The 8,705-nt window shown below is 30.8% G+C and overlaps 1 protein-coding gene across 1 annotated transcript in view; it reads right to left on the reverse strand.

Moving 5' to 3' along the window:
* The window catches only part of LOC111618363 (phospholipid phosphatase 6-like), a 37,560-nt gene extending 33,364 nt beyond the window's left edge, over window positions 1–4,196 (reverse strand). The window contains exon 1 of the mRNA XM_023359874.1: window positions 4,102–4,196. The gene's annotated coding sequence lies outside the window, so the exon portion shown is untranslated. The remainder of the gene's footprint in view (window positions 1–4,101) is intronic.
* Between the last annotated feature and the right edge of the window lie 4,509 nt (window positions 4,197–8,705).

Raw genomic sequence — 8,705 nt, forward strand, 5'->3', positions numbered from 1 at the left:
GAGGATCGTCCCCGAAAGCCTGCTGAATCTTGCGAATGGTTTACACTCGGGTATCGCCAAGGTTTTTGGCAAAATTTGATGTAATATCGCTGCTCACGTTGTTCAGTCATTTTCCAGCTTAGTGAAATCCGACAAGAGCGCACTACATGACCTCACTCATACGCCGATTGCCAACGACTGACGCTTTCTGCAGGCGGGAAAAAATTCAGGGCTGTGCATGACTGTCCCCTCCACAACTCCACCGAAGGAGGACTCTCTCGCAGCATTGGTTTACGCGGAAAAAAATAAGGTCCGATACTTTTTGAACAGACCTTGTATCTTTTTATTAGTATAGTATTAATTCTGAATCTATTTGTTTCTAATCTTAAAGCGCTACCCGGGATATTATATTCTAGCTGGAATATCTTACGTATAAATATATTTTGTATTTTTTCAAAGTCATTAAATTTTTCCATGCTCCAAACTGGGGCAGCATATCCCATTGAGTTCATCACAATCGAATTAAAAAGTTGAAAATGTGCACATAAGTTCTTTATTTTTGCCTTGCAGAATATACCAATTAAATTATTTATTGCAATTTTTGCTTTATTTAGTGAATTTTTATAGTTTTTTTCAAACGAGAGATTAGATGTGAATGTAACTCCTAAAAATTTTATTTCCTTCACTATTTTCACTTCTTCTTTATTAATGAAAAAAGACATGTGCATAATAACAATAATTTTAGTTTTATTTTGAAAATAGATACATCACTAAAATTTTACATAATATATTCAATTTTCTTAATTGAGGAAAATATTTATTTAACAACTTTTGTTGTTATACAAATTATATAATTCTAAAATATATCACAATATATGCCAGAGTAAATTTTAGCAATTTTATATATTTAAGCAGAGAAGAGACAACAAAGACCAACTGTGCTAATATTTTAATCTGTTCCTATGGTATAAAATAAATATGTGCATTTGAACATCTCAAAACTTATAAATTAAAAAAATAAAAATGTTTCTTTTGTAAATACACTCATAAAGCTCTATATTCTATATACAGAAAAATCAAGTTTAAACTGTATTTGATATGTTTAGATTTTGTAAATCAGAATTGATGACTTTGCATTTTATTAAATTTTTTTTATAACAAACAGCATCAATTAAAAATTCTAAATTACTAAAATATTCATAAACATTGAAAAAACAAATTCTATAATAAAATATTTAATAGCAATGATATAGCAAGGTATTCTTGGAGACTAGTGTATAAACCAAGATTATGGTTTCAAAGATGAAAGCAATGTTGCAATTCTTGAGTTACTGGAGTTAGTAAAATTGGGCCAATTCCTAACAAATTTAAATTGTAATGTAATTCATATATGTTAAAATTTCTTATTTCACAAATAAGAAATTTTATAACGTGATTAAATTAATTAATCTATTTTTTCCAAGTTATATTTTATATTCAAACAATACTTTAATCTTGAAAAGGAAGAGAATTGATAGAGAAAAATGTTTAGTTTCTTTTTATTATATTCTACTATTTCATAGCATTTTAATAAAAATATAACCTAATTTATTTTCTAACTTTTGTCTTTTCTTTAAGATTACTGAATGTTACTGAATCTTTGTAATTTCCTTAATAAATAAGTTAAAACAGCCATAATGACATAGCTTTTAGACTCAAACTTTAATAGATTATGATTCTAGAAAGTAAAAGTTCTGATGATTCATGGTGGCAGTGATGAAATGCCTTATATGTTGTATGCTTTCAACTGATATAAAAATTATATAAATAGTACATTTATTATTTATTTCCTAAATTGATAATATAAATAAAGGAATCAGAGTCAGGGTCAGGGCTTTTGTGTATTGACTACACAGTCCTGATATAAACATAGAACTATAATTTATAATGAAAGAATAAAATCATCTTGACCAATCACTAGAAAAAATAACACATATTCTGACATGATATTTCATTCACTACTTCATAAAGCTTACTAAATTTTACTAAACTTTAATTTTTTGTAAACACTGCAATAACCTAACAAATCAGTGACAAAATTATAAACAAAGGGTAAACATTTTGTGGTGTTAAACAAAAACATTTGCACCTTGTCATTGGTTTTTTGGTTATTGCAGTGTGTATTAATTTCTAGTTTTAACCAGTTGTAAAGTAGCAGTTGTTAATTTAATTTTTTGAATATAAATTTAAGTCCTGTAAGTATTAAAATGTAAATTTTCACATTTTTTCCCTCACATGCATTTTTTTTTCATAACTGAAATTTTTTTCAACTTTTCATGTCATTACAAATAACAAAATATGTGAATAAAGGTAAATAAACCTTTATTCACATATTTTATTTATATCACATTTATATTACAATGAAAACTAACTGATTAAATAAATTGTATCATGTAAAATAAAAAATTATTCTGGCTAAACCTTTATTCATGTAATTTGTTATTTGTAATGACATGAAAAAGTTGAAAAAATTTTAGTACAATTTATTTAATCAGTTTTCTTTCTCTGATAAGTTTCCACCAACTATTTCTGCAATAGATTTTTCTGCTTAGGCATAGTGTCTATGGCACTTTTCAAAATTGCATTTGCTAATTCTGTCTTGGTTAGACTTTTTTCTACAAGCTTCTTGGAAAATTTTTCATCCCTTCTTTCATTAAATTCTGCTCTCTTAACTTCTAGGCTTGGCAGTCATATAGATCTGAAATTTTTGAGGATGTTGTCATCCTCTTTTTGTTTCCTTACTTCCTTTGCTTAGTAATTTTTTCCTTATATTGTTGAAGTCTTGACTGATTGCAAAACCTGTCTAGTTATTAGTGTGAGTTAGCCAGGGGTACAATTCTTAGAATTGATATGACACTTAATCGGCACAGATTAAGTGAAATCTGTTCTCGAGGTTTCGGATCGAGAGAGCTGATCTCTAGTTGAAGAATGGCCTTAAGGGCTTTTAAAACGGATCCAAATCTTGAGATTCAAATCCACGTCGGGATGATGATACCAGTTAATCAAACTTATTCTACACAGATTAACACGCGTATCGAGTCGTGAAGGAGATGATAAATACGTTTAATTCAGACGACATAAGAGACATTTCTTTAACAATAAAACAAAAATTTAATGAACAAATACTAGGTTATACAAAATTGAATCCTCGAATGAGACTATTTTTCACGGAGAGAGAGCTCACAATTTCTGGTAAAACCTCAAATTATGTGTCTTTTTGGCTTTTTCTTGAGATCTGTATGTGGATGTATGTTCTTTCTTATGTTATTTAGCGGCACATAAATAAACCTTTTTCTTCACTGTATTTACAGATTTAATAATTCTATATATATGATATAATATAATATATATATATATATATATAATTTATATATATTACATCTGATAACTGCATCCAGGGCTTGAAAATCTAAAGTGAACGCATTCCGATTTACAGACAAGTGTCTGACCGTTTCTATATCCTACTAAAGGACAATTGCAAATTTACCCAACATTCACCTTTTCAAGCCCTGATAAAATGTAAAGCATTCAACAATAATATAGTCAATNATGTTTATATAAAATTTTGCTTTTTTAATATAGAAAGATTATCAATTCAAATTATTGTGTTTAATTTTCATATTAAATAGTTTTAATTTAGAAATTGAAGTTTAAAGTAATTTATTTAATTTCAAATCATTTCACATAAAAATTGCATAACTTTGTTTTAATTAACACGTGATAATTAAGATAAGATCTTATGATTTAGAAAGATTTCATTTTTACAATATCCTGGTGAAATACTGTATATAATATAGTGTATATTATAATTCCATATTTTATCATGAAGCTCGTCAACTTTTCATGTTAGAATTCTATATGGAATATTTGGTAATAGCTTATATTAAACAACTATCACACACATATTATCTAATGGATACTTCAACCATTCTGTCAGCTTCATGTGTATGTAAGTATATTGACCAATTATCAATTTTGTTTTAATATAAATATCAAGTTACTTATAAGAAAATCACCTCTAGGCTTTTTCTTAAATGATAGAAAGATCTTAAATTAAATAAAAGTATTTTAAAGATATTTTACCTGAGTTCTAAAACAGAAATTACACCCGTATTATTACTCTGTCACAATCCAACTGTAATCATGTGGATGACTTTGGTAACTCTGGTGAGAAAAATATGTCACAATTCTTCTTCTCCTCCTCCTCCTCATTGTTCATATGGAGATACCATATGTCACAATTAATTTTTATAGATATTTATATATAAATACTGTATACATTTAAATTCTAGTTAAAACATTTATTTATAATAAAATTACTATTAAGTAAAAACAATAATTTAAGTTTAACAAGCATCAAAAAGTGTTTTATTTCAATTTAATTTAAAATACTGTAATTCGTTTGTAATATTTTTTTTATAATAAAGAATTTAAAATAAGTTTTTCCATTAATGTATAAACATTTCAGCATAATCATTCCCTTCTGTCTGAAGAAACAAGAAAGATATGGAAATTGAAACACATCTGTTACTGGAAGCACCGTGGAGTAAATAGAGGCGGCACTCCACGCTTCTTGGCCGAGTGGCTAACATGGTAGCTTACTGCTCTGCGGGGCTTGGATCGAATCTGTACGGATCGAAAAATTCCTGGGATTCGACCAAAGACGAGACAAAGTCTTTTATTATTTTCAAATATATAGGTCTGCATCTATCTATGTTCTCTAAATTAAAAAAAAAGGAGAGATACGTTCTTCCTTAATCTCGAGAACATAGAAAAAAGTCAAGACCTGATATGGAAAACTTAGGGACAAAGAAGTCCCAATTAACTACATACAAACAGTGGCGTAGCGTGGGTGTCAGCCGCCCGGGACGGAGGAAAATTTCGCCGCCCCCTTATTTAGGTATCTCAATTTAAAAGACTAAAATTCAGTTTCGTCACAGAATAAGTAATGAAAAATTCCGTGCTAGTGTTGCCATCTTTTTAAAATCGCTGACCCGGACGGCAGGTGAGGTTTGTTCGAATAGAAGTTCCTGACGCATGCATGTCATTTTGCAATGCGAAGAATAATGTGCAGTGCATGCCGGTTCTAAATCAGTTACAGTTAGCGACTACGGAGACTTGGATAGGAGTAACGCAAGTGACCTAGCTCTATTGAATATTGGAGATGTGTATGAATACGAACCGTACAAGTAAAAAAAAAAAAAGGCAACAGGTTGCGCAAGATATCCCAGGACGGCGAGTCGATTCCCGGACTATCCGGATGGATAGTAACACTATTCCGTGCTCATTTCAATCGGTCCGAGTCGTAGGTGGACGAAAATATAAAATAAAATGGTTCAAATTCTTACAAGATATTATTATTTATTGTGAAATTTTGCCGCCCCCACTACGCTACGCTACTGCATACAAACTTCCAGTTTGGACCGGAAGTTATATTATTTTAATTAAAATATTTTCTTCTGAAAGGAGTTAGATAGATGACCGGCAAGACTTCATTGTTAACAGGAAAAGTATGATGTACAGTACAAGGGCAAGACTGCTTAAATTGAGAGCATTGTGACAAAAAATTGCAGTTGGCATTATAACGATGTCACAATAAATAATTGCTCGTTACCAAGACATTTCAGATCTAAAACCAAAACTAAATTCGAGAAACTTGATATGTTGAATCACAGCAGTAAGTAATAAAGTCAATGACTGACTATATAATCAGGAATCAGAGTTGTAATCGATTTCTCCGCCCCAAACGTCTAAAGTAATTCGAACTTCTCGTTCGAAAAGTAATTGTTTTCTTAGGTAGTGTGCAAAATTTCAAAATTTTCTTTAACTTTCTTTTTTTAAGGTCTCAGATGTTTTTGTTTGGACAATTATTTACAAACATTAATTATTAAAACAACAAAATGGAATCACAAATAATACAATAAACCTCAAATTCTTTAATGTTATTAGCATTATAATGCATTTGCATTCTAGTTACAAACATGCGGAAAGAACATTCAAAGTTATTTTTTACATTTTATAAAACCAATAATTCTAATAATGAATCTATTGCTCTGACACGCCGAGACAGCATAATCAAACTACTTTAAAAAAATTCTCTTGACAGAAGCTGAGGTTCCTGGAACGCAAAATACATAAGAATGTTTTCTTACGTACTCAGGCGTGCTGAGTACGTAAGAAAACATTCATGTCACGCTCCAGAACTTACTTCTATATCACCGTTTCCAGAATACTTTTAGTATTGCTCCAATGTATGAGAAATAATTTTAAATACCGATATAGTAATAATTTCATTATTTAAAATTTTTCCAAAGCTTTCACTTTCTGAGACAGATTTTTATCTTCCAAGATCAAGACAATACTTAGACACTATTTTGGCCTCGAGAATTTCTCCAGACTTCACATGACTAATTTTATGGCAGAGGTATATAGCTGCAGAGGATGATGTTTTGTAGATACTTGTAATATAATTAAAAGTTTGTTTGATTTTGATTATACCACTTATATAGATATACGGTACATGCTTTATTATTATTATTTTTTAACTCTTTCCGCCCTGTGGGCACTAAGAGGGCCTCTTTTTTGCAAGCCCATTACGGCCAGGCCCACAATGGGACGGACGGGGCCTGACATATCCGAATGGACCACCCCCGAAAAATTTCTGGGTATTATTCGACCCGTTTGGATTCGATCCCAGGTCCCCCAGAGCGGTAGGATACCACCTTGACCGCGCGGCTATCCGGCCATCGTGCTTTATTATTAAAAAAAATAACATATTTATTTGAATAATAAAATAAGGTAGAATTAAATGATTCGTTACATAGTTAAATTATATATGTATAAGATTTGTATTGATATGATGATTAAGTCAGTGCTAAAAATTCATTTAACAACGTTTGATATCTTCTATTCAATCGGATCATTTGCATATCCATCTCTTTCTTTTTAACTCTTTCTGCCCTGTGGCACACTAAGAGAGCCTCTTTATAGCAAGCCCACAATGGGGAAGCCGAGCGTGAGGAAAGGAGCGAACATATCCAAACAGACTACCACATGAAAAATTCCTAGGGATTTTTCGACCTATCTGGATTTGATCCCATGTTCTCCAGGCTGTTACTTTGACCACTCGGCAGGACGGACTAGTAGTCAAAGTGAATATCACAACTAACCTAAAACTAACCGCATATTCAAAGATTCCTGTATTGCATTCTTGTTATGCAATGCAGTAAGGGTAGCACAAAAGGAATAGCAGTGGTGCACTGCTACCCCTTTTGTGTTTTCAGTGAAGCATTTACCTACTATATTTGACAGCCTGCTCCGGGTATCACACTTGATATTTCGAAAGGCAATAAACTTTATAATTTGCTACATGTGCTACAACTTTATAAGTGACAGCGTTGCTCTATTTTCATTAGGGGCTGAGATTGCAATAGCACTCTCTAACAAAACTACTGGAGGGGACAGAAATTTGCACCATTATTTAGCGAATGTCCGACTTATCGGCAAAAAGTTTACAGTGATTTCCCTATTAGTTTTTGAAATAATTAGGCGAGGAGAGACTTTTTATCATCTTGTACAGTACATACATAGATAGATATATAAAAAGAATAATAACAACTGTTATTATTAATTGATAATTCCCTCGTCGTTTACTGTATATTATTCATAAAACTCTATATAATTTGGTAAATATAGTGAACTTAATCGTTTTATACATAGACTTAAAAATATTTCTAAATATTTCAGTTATAAAAGACATCAGTTTGAAATATTATAATGTAAAAATAAAATTGTTAAATTTAAATACCAATCTGGCAACAGCAAGTACTGATGCAAAGAAGAAACCTTTTTGGAATATAAATAACTGGATTTAAAATTAAGTTGTGATTTGAATTTGAATATATTTTAGTACTTTAATAATATTAGCAAAATAAGAACGTTTAGTTCATTTCGTAACGTATATATTCATAACTACAATAAGTTAATGAACTAGATTAAAAATTTGATCTATAAATAGTTGTAAATATATTTATTTTCCTATAAAACCAGGAAATAAAAAAGATATTAAAAACATTAATATATTCCCTAAATAGTAAAATTATACCAACTAGTTTTTCTTTATTTTTGATTTATATATCTTTATGCTCCAGTTACGCTTTGCACTTGAATTCATCATATAGTGATGGGTTAGCTAATATTTCCATTAATCTTAGTCAACGTTGGCAATTTGTTTTTGTCTTTCAGTCCTATGGCCACTAAGAAGGCCATTTTTAGTAAACCCATTATGGTTTGCCCAGTATCTCAATAGGGAGGCCGGGTGGTGAGAGATGGGTCTCGACTTATCCAGACAGACTACTCTTCGAAACATTCCTGTAATTTCTCGACCCGTTAATTCGATAGCATTTTTGACTACATTTGTGTGATTCATTCCTCAACAGACATTTCTACCGCAACCTATTCCGCAGCTGCAATATCGTCAGAAAATCATTCCTCCACCCATTTTGTGAGCAAAAATTCAACCACAGTTTAATCCACAACCTATTCTGCAATTGCAACAACCACCAACATTAAATAATTCTTTCCGCAATCTCAACCTTTACTGCAAGATTGGTAAAATGTTAAAAAAAAATTGCGGTCGAAGTTGAGGTGAAGAACGGGAAAAGATTACAGAATGAGTTGCGATTGAA

The sequence above is a fragment of the Centruroides sculpturatus genome, unplaced genomic scaffold (assembly GCF_000671375.1).
Source record: "Centruroides sculpturatus isolate CEXI.00-Female unplaced genomic scaffold, Cexi_2.0 scaffold189, whole genome shotgun sequence".
NCBI lineage: Eukaryota > Metazoa > Arthropoda > Arachnida > Scorpiones > Buthidae > Centruroides > Centruroides sculpturatus.